Raw genomic sequence first — 9481 nt, 5'->3', positions numbered from 1 at the left:
TGCTGTAGTGCAACCATTTGCTTATTTATTCTGTCCTCCTCTTAACTAATTCATTATTCAACAAATATTCCTTGAGCACCTAGTATTGCTGAGCACTGTGCTGGGTTTTAGGGATTTAAAAAAAAAAACCCAAAAAACTCCCTAATATGGCTCCTGGAAGATAATGATACTCAATGATTGTTCATGGAATGAATGAGTGGAATTAGCTCATTACATAAATAATAGAAGGAAGACCAAGGAAGATTAGCAGTCACATGAAAGTGATTCTGTTTTTCCATTTCTCTCACATCCTACTCTGTTATGTAACACATTTCTAACCCACTTTTTTCCTTTAGTTTTGTTTTCCTCCCTTCCAGTTGTCTTTATTTTACTGCTGTAGGAGCTTGGGCTTAGGAGGGACTTGGTTCTAATGCCAGCACTGTCACTTACTGGCTCTGAGATCCTTGGTCCTTTCCTTAACCCATCTGAGCTTCAACTTCCTCCTCTGCAAAATAGAGAAAACAAATACCTACAGCATAGAGTACTGTGTGAAGATTAAATGAGACTCACATATGTAAAGGGCTTAGCACAAAGCCTGGCTCTTAGAGCATCCTCTTTCCCTTTCTTTTATCTTCCCTACTCCTACCCTTTAACCCTCCTACAGGATGTCATCAAAGCAGTAGTGGCATGCGAGATGGTTTTAGGTGATTCATGGTAGCACATTTTAAAAAACTGTATTGTGATTTTAATACGTTATTTTGATGTACATCAAAAACATGTAACTAGCCATCAAACCCATCAAACTTTTGATTTTTACAGAAATCATTGCTTTGCATTTGTAAAAAGTTTTTTAAAAAAAGAGGAGGGGGGTAAGTTTTTAAAAATAGGATTAAAAAAATTGGTACATAGATGTTTCAAAACATCACAGAAGAGAAAAAGACAATGCCACAAAAGAAAACAGTAATACACAAGTGCACAAGCTGCTGTATTTATTGTGCCTGTCCTCAGCACGTATTTGTGCTGTTGAACTGACATGTAACCATAGGTGCATTATGCATTTCTCAACTGTCACTTATTTAAATAATCCAGTCCTGAGGCTGCAAAGATTCAGAGCCTTTAGCTACATGATCATGTCTTTGGCTCTCTTGGGATAAGATTAGTGTATAATAGACCAAAAAGTCAGCCTCTGGGCCCCCAGAAGTCACTTATCCAGCTCTGCCCATCATAAAGTACAAAGTGAAAGAGAATTGTTCATTGCGTTTCAGAACAATTAATACCCACACATAACTTCCAAAAATGTTCTATATTCCCCACACTGTGTATCTCCATTTTCTGACCTGTAAAATGGGTATAATAATAGAAATCTGTCTCATAAGGTTGTTATGAAGGTCAAATGTTAACATAATGGAAGCACTCAGTAACATATAAGGAATATAATAATTGCTGTATATGTGTGGGCCATTATTATCATTAATCTAGTAGAGACTCGCCTCCAGCTCACTCCTAATCCTGCGGTCTCAAAAAAAAATTTTTTTTTATCCCCTTACACCAGTCTTCCAATTTTTTGCTGCCTCGTGATAAAAACAGCCAAATAAAAGTTTCCTGTCTCTGAACACTTATGATATTTGGTAATTTGGGGAGATCAGATATTCTCTTTGACGTCTCTATCTTTACAGACTCCTACCAAAAACATGGATTTTCTGTAGATGCGTTTTTTAGAATTTGAGCGGCTGTATCACACATACGCACACGCGCGCACACACACTTCTTGTGTTGCAAGAAGAGGGAGCTCACAAACTTCACTAACTTTTTAGAGACTTGTTTGCAGTGGGAACAACAACAACAACAAAATACAAACGGGCTGCTTCTCCCCCGCGCCTCCCTCACCCCCCCCCCAAAAGTTAAGGTCTATAAAAGGCTACACTCAAAGTTGAAGCAACCCACACTGCAGCCCTTGCTCCAGGACCTGGAAATCGTGATCTAGGTGTAGGACGCTCTCTTTACAACATAGGACAATTTAGTCACAGTGCCTATGTCTGAGCTGTCTGGAAGCAGTGCGTTTTACCGCTGGCGATAGGAAAGGCGGAAATCGGGAGCCCTGGCCGCCCCCTTTCCCTTAAGGGAGAAGCTGCCCTGCCTAGTGGATGCGAGCTTTGAGGGATGGAGCACGGGGCAAGGGTGGTGGGGGGTCTGAAGGGAGTGCCCGGCCCGGATCTACTTACTCCAGGGCTGCTCCTATCCCCTGCACCTCTTTTCGAGGCGTCTAAGATCCCCCCGAGACAGGCAGAGATACACCTTTTGCTCTGAGACATAGACATCAGAGGGCTAACCCGTCCTCCTCCAGCAAAACCTGGCCCAGGTATCTAAAGGCTGTCCGGAGGACTGAGCTAGGGATCCCCGGGCCCTAGCCGAGCCCCCCAGTCACTCACGCTCTCCCCCGACCCCCTCCCCCGCCCTTCTCCGCAGTCTCCCTGGCACACCCGCGGCCACGTCTCTGTCGCCTGGGTTTCCCAGCCTGGCTCAGCCGTCTTCCCCGCTCCCAGGCGGCAGCCTTGCGAGCATCTGCAGGGCCGGCCGCGGCGCACACAGAAGGCGCCCCCGCCCCCGCTCTCCCTGAGCTCCCTCAGAGCAGCTGGGGGCTCGCCCGTCATCCCCCAACCCCGGGCCCGTGCCGCCCCGGGCGCAGCGCCCACGTGTGCCAGCGCTAGACCCCGGTGCCCAGCTGTCAGTCCCCGCACTCGGAGGCGCTCCTGCGTCCCAGCTCTCTCCCTCCCGCTCCCTTCATCCATTCTCTCCGCTTCTCTCCGCTTTTCCTCCCGCCCTCACCCCCTCGGGTCTGGCCTCTTATCTCTTCTCTCCTCGTCCCCCTTCTCCCTGAGCTTCTCCCCTCTTCTTTGCCCCGACCCCGCCCGCCTTCCCTGCTCGGCATTTCTGCACCGCCCCCCCACCCCACCCCACCCCCGGCTCCAGCGCGCAGCCGGCTCCCCAATCCGACGGTGCGGGACGCCACTGCCTCCGTCTTCAGACCCGCTCCCCGCCCAGAGACAAGGTCCCCCAGACCCAGCACTGCCCGCGCCTTCCTCCCCTCTGAAAGGGACATCTCGGGGGCTGCCCAGGCTGGAGCCCCTCACCCGGGGAATCATGCAGGCCTCCGGGACTGCCCAGCTGTCAGGAACGACGGCTCTATTTTAAGGCCTGCACCCAGTGTCCCCGCCCTGAGGACGCGGGCACCGGACTCGGGTAACACCTTGCCAGCACGATCCCGAGCGGACGCGGAACCATCTCCCCAGCCGGGTCGGGCCGCCTCAGCGAGGCAGGCTGTGCAAGGCGGTCCCAATACGCCCACTTCGAAATCCAAGCGCCAAGGGAATCCCGGGGTAGGGGTGCCCCCTACCCCGGCGCCCCCGGGAATACGCTACGTTGGCACAACTACTTCTCCTAGAAAAGGGAGTCACGCATGAGTCCTCCCAGTTTACTTTATTTCTCCTCGATCCGGTCATTAGCCTGCAATAACCCACCCAAAGTGTGACACTTTGGAAAATAAGAAGAATTAGGGACTATCAACTGGTTCTGAAGAGCCGCACCGCCTAACCTGACCCACAGACGGCGAAGAGAGCGGCTGCACACATGTGCGCGCCCCGTGCACACACACGAACACCCATCCAGGCTAGGGGCAGCCACAGGCTTGCACACTGACAAGTCTCTAAGCCTAACAGCCAATATATATATATACATATAAAAGTTCACTCACCCGCCTCTTTTCTACCCTCTCCGGATTGGGACTCAGGGGAAGTATCGGAAAAGGGTGGAATGAGAGACCCTTCTTTCTTTTCTTTTCGCCTTTCTAAAGAGTGGAAATTTCCATCATGTGATAGGGGGCAGCATCCCCAGTGTCGCGTTTCCTGCGGACCCTCCCTTCCAGCCCAGCCACCAATCGTCAGGAGGCAACCTGAGATGTAAACGAAAGCATCCTCCCAGGTTGTCCAGCTGTCCCCCAAGAGTGAACCCTGGGAGCTGCGAGTGTCTGCTCCCTCCTTCCTGGGTCCTGGATATCGTAGATCTTGTTGTGACTTTATTTTTTGACGGTTAGGTTTCTTCCTTAGTCAAGGTTGCGCTTTTTGGATCTGTCCTATATGCAGGGATACATGTTAATCTTCATTTTGAAGTCTGTAAAAGAGTGTTGAGGGTGGGTGACTTACTAAACTTCCTCCAGGTTTGGGAATGGCAAACCTGAACTTCACATAAAGAAAAAAATTGGGGGAAGGGGTACAGATGAAAACCCTGTCATTCACAGCAAAAGTCATTTTATGCAAGAGTGAAGCAGGTGTTAAATTGCTAGCACTTAACCATGGGTAGGGGTCTTTTGTGCTAATTTTTTCCTTGGGGTTCCAATTTAAACATAATCTTCAGTATATATAAGAAGGAATTAGGCTATAATTAATAGCACTATAACTTCAATTCTGTTTGTTAAAGGTACTACCTGCCATCTTAAGGAAAACTGTTTATAGAAAACTATTTTCTGATGTTCAAAAAAAAAAAAAATCTTGTTTCAACAAAGGCCCATGTAACACATATGTTCACAATCTCCGGTTTATTTAGTAGCCAGTTGTCATTCTTTAGGAAAAAAGTATTCTCTGTAGAGACCTGACCCTACAGTTTAGCAAACTCAACACAAATTACTTTCTGAATTCTCACACGTCCGACTTAACTTTATTCAGAATGGCAAGTTTTACTGTTTATCCAACAGTAAATAACTGTAACACCAGCAGCACTTCAGCACTTTAAAAAACAAGATAACAACAGAAAACCACCTGGATAATGTATAATAATCAGAAGCATTAGAAACATTATATTAATGCACACACACTTATACACATACACACACATCCAGTTGTGCTAAAACTATCTGAAAGTGCAAATTCAATAATAGGATGATGTAATATGCCTTCACTGGAGCTACCATTTTTTGGAACCTAGAACAAATAAACAGCGTATAAGAATATCCCCTCCCCCTGACCAAATATGGTATAACTTGTTAGTTTATCATAACAAGAAGTTCCCATTTTGTAGAATTAGACTATATCAGAATAATTCTGAAGTCCCTTTAAGCTTGTTGAAACTAGATTCTCTTCACACTATCATTCTTCTCCATTGACTCATTTAATAAACGCAAGCATCTTTTATAAAGTTACTAAAATGTCAAAATTTGTAGAATTGGAAGAGGATCAGTGAGAGATCAAGGTAGATATGTTTTGTTCTTTGCCAAACCTGAGATTTAATAAAAGCAAAACCCGGGTTTATAAAACAAAATCCAGTCCAGAGAAAACACAGATGAAGATGCAATTAGAGGAAATTCTAAGAAACTAGCTTATTGTGCAACTGCTCAACTTTTTAATGAACTGCTTATTTAATCAGTTCTGGCATCTACACCTTAGCAAGTACAGAATAGATCAAAAGCAGCGATTTATTGTCCAATTTAATAGAGAACTATTGGTTATCAAATATATATGCTGGTAATATTAATCAAGTTGTGGGTTGAGGTAAAATGAGTTTTGGATTCATCTATAAAGCAATGAAGTGCTGAGCAAAGTTCCTTTTTGTCATCTTTGGGGTTATTGTTCATCAGCAGAGTTTTGGAAGATCTCAAAGCAATATCTGGGTGGTATGATACAACTGGCAACCTTTCATCTGTGCTACAATAAAAATCTTGGGCCATTAATTGCCGTATTGAACTTGTCCAACAATCCTCAAGGGTTTGTTTGAAACCGGTGTTTGAAAGGATGAGAAGCAGACCTAATCAACACATGAATATACCTACAGGGCCACATTGTAAAACATATTTTGATTTATCAGCAGATCTGGAGCAGACAGCTTGATTCTGAATCTGAGTCACCACCTACAAGTTGTGCAACTTTGGCCAAGTCACTTAAGTTCTTAGTGTCTCAGTTTCTCTGTCTGAAAAATGGAGAACAGTTCTTGATATATGGCTTTTCTGGCATAAGTTATTTTCAGATAGTACTACAAACTCGCCTAGTGATGAGGAAAACAAAATGCTAGCGATAGAGAAAAAAGCTTACAGAGCAGTTAGAATTTACTCGCCAGTTTGATAAAGCTGAATTGACTGACACTCTCCACTCTAAAATCATATGAATACACTGGTCCTAGGAGTGATTATTGGTTTTACTGTGGCTGCTTTCATTTTAAGAAAATCTATATAAAAAATATTCCAAAAACATATTCTTCAGAACTAAAGCTAATACTTGAAAATGGAGTTCTATGCTCCAATAAGTAAGGAAAACACTATCTCAAAATCATTGTGTGATTCCTCAGAGGTTTTAATCAGTCAAAAGCTTTGTGATTCTCTAAGATGGGATGAAGCGTGACCTTTTTGGAGGAATATATCTCGGGTCTAATGATCCAGAGAACAGCCATTAATAGATTTTAATATACATGAATGCCTTAGGAAGGAAATAGAGCACAATTATTGTTCAAACACCATATGACAGTGCTATGAATTTCTTTGGCTTATGGATGATCATTGTGGAAGTTGATAGCAGTGATATTAGTAGGCTTTTGCATAAATGGTGTTTTCTTTGACAGTGCAATTTTAACATAGATTAATTTTTCAATCAATAATTATCATAATTAGTAAAATGGCTTTAGGTTACAAAGCACCTTCACTAAAATAAGTCTGTTGTATGGTATTACTATTTTCCCCATCCAATGGGAGAGGAAAATGAAGTTCAGAGAAGTTAAGTACTTTTCCAAAGCCACAGGGCCAGTAAATGACAAAACTGGATTATGAACCAGGTTTACTGACTCCAAATTCAATGTTCCACTTTCTATAGCTCACCACCCTTTTATTCTGAGCATTTTTGTTACTGAGACTCATTATTGTTTTCCTGCTTATAGTGGAGCCAACCCCAAGTGGCATGTTCAAACATAAAATTATGATTATTTAAAATAATTCCTATAAAGTAATTATCTCTTTCTTAATCATAATTACATGAACCTCTATAAGCCTTCTAATGACTGTGTAATGGTTTTCTTTTATATGAATTTGATTTATGTGAAAAACTTAAATTATGTTTATGGTTGAATTTCTTCAGTGTTATATTCTCTAAATGGGCTACTATTTCTAGGAAAAAGATACTTGAATAGATCACTCACCATCTCAGTTTCATACATGATGAAACAACTAGATACTGCATATAAAAACAGAAATGTCATACTAGATCTGGGATCTTGGAAGATCCAACTCTGATGTTCAAAACTGGGATTTCAGGGTCCAGACTTCAAGGTCCCATTCAGGAGATGGAAAGGGAGGAGAGAGGCCACCCAGCTCCTGGAGACAGCTCAGAGAGGAGAATGCATGTCATGTGGTCGGGATTTGATACCGAGCTACACATTTCTATTGGTCCTGGGGGTCTCAGGAGGCAGGACTACATGTAGCCTCTGCCAGGAGTCCCCCAGGAAGCAGGGCTACATGTAGCCCTGCCAAGGAAGTGCGGCAAGGTGAGTTGCTCAGGGCACACCTTGAGCTAGGGGCTGCCACCTAGGGAGGTGGGCAACCAGAAACCAGACACAAAGTTCTGGGACTTAGCGCATGCACTAGGCAACTTTATTGTCTGCAGGCATGTATTATATATGTTTTAGTCAGCTGTGAGCCCGTCCCATACCTCCCCATGTCCTAGGCAACTCAATAGGACATCTGTGGTTTGCGGTTAATGCTTGTGAATTCTTGCTGACCCAGTCTATTTGCATTTCTGCTGACACAGTCTAAATCCTGGAGAGCAAGAGTGCCTCCGTCTTTAATAGGTGTCCTCCTTCATTTTCCTCCACACAGCCCCAGAGAGGACAGCTTTCATCTTGCTGGTCTGGAAACAACACTATGTGCAGACAGCTGACCAGTCAAATCCACCAAGACCTCCACCTTCCTTTTCTAGCATGACACTCACAGCACCTATTACTATGCCCCCCCCATGTGGTCCGTATTCTAAGTCACTCATTGTCTCCCAGCTCCCCAATGCCATGCTCTTCCACACCTTAGTGCTTTTAGACACACTGTTCCCTCTTTCTGGAAGCCCTTGCTGTGGGGCTCTGCCTTGTCAACCTTACTTTTTACTCATCCTTCAAGACCCAGCTCACATCTTATTGCTTACTTGAATGAAAATTTTCGTAACTTCTCTGGCTATTTTAGGTTGGGAACAAGAGGTGGTGGGGAAGTTTAAAGAAGAATGGGAAAAGAATTATCATATTTTGAACATGCAATTTGGTACTCATGACCATCCTGTGAAGTGGATATTTTATTCCCACTTTTCAGATGAAAAATCAGAGGCAGAGCAAGTTAAATTGCATGCAAGATACAGAATCAGAATTAGGACGCATGTGCATGTGATTCCAAAGCTCTCGCCTTTTGGCTCCATCATTAGACTTGCCCTTATTTGGACTCTGGGAGCACACCATTTTAGCTTTTTTGGTCCCCTGTAGACTGTGAGCATCTCAGCAGTCAGTCCTTGTGTTTTTGCTGTAGCATTGGGCACACAGATATTTGTTGAATGAGTGAATGAACAAATGAAAAACATTCTTATAATTTGCATATTGTAACTAATATTATCTGTGCCCAAGTTATTTGTTAAATAAAATTACCTGTGATTTATCCCTAATGATTTTTGTATCTTTTCTCTATTGCTTTTCCTCTAAAGTTAAGATGCAGCATGATTAAGTGGCCATTTATAATTTTGGTGATGAAGTCTGCCAGGCTACCAGCTACTCTGACACACTTTGCACAACCAGTGTTTGAACAGAGCCTGACATTGATTTGATATTGCCAGGTAACCTTATAGTGTGGAAGCCTTTAAAAAATGACATCAAATTATTTTAAAAGCAAATTTTACCCTTCATGACATTCCTTTGAGAGTGAGAAATTTATTCATGTCAGTTATAACTTCATATTTTCCTTACTAGATATATAATAATCAGGCAAGTTATTAACTTCTATATGTCTCAATTTCCTCATCTGTAATTTAATAACAGTTGTATCTGTTCATAGAGTTGTTAAAAAGGATTAAATGAGTTAATATGTGTAAGGCACTTAAAAGATATATATCATTTTCTAAGTGAAAAATGCTGACTATAGTCATATCATTTGTAAGTGAAAAATTCTTATAATGACCCCCCAAAACTTCATTCTACTCCCAAGGCCTACTTCCTCATCCTTAGTACAAGGGAGAGAACTAACTGATCCTTACATCTGTATAGTCTTAACATTCTGCAATTGCACAGATTTTGGATATTTACTTCTTTTATTACTTGGTTGCCACAATAAAACCCCAGTTTCCCATTATTTGCTTCCTGAAGAGATGGGAAATAGGAAGCTCTTATTAATCTATTTTCTAATTTTCACAAGCCTAAATCTAAAATAAAACGAAACTTAGAAAGTTCCATGGAAACACTGAACTTTTAGCCTTCAGACGTAGGAAACGGATAGCACGAAAGAGGT

The sequence above is a fragment of the Cynocephalus volans genome, chromosome 12 (assembly GCF_027409185.1).
Source record: "Cynocephalus volans isolate mCynVol1 chromosome 12, mCynVol1.pri, whole genome shotgun sequence".
NCBI lineage: Eukaryota > Metazoa > Chordata > Mammalia > Dermoptera > Cynocephalidae > Cynocephalus > Cynocephalus volans.
The sequence above is the reverse complement of the archived record's forward strand: the minus strand, read 5'-3'. Positions refer to the sequence as shown.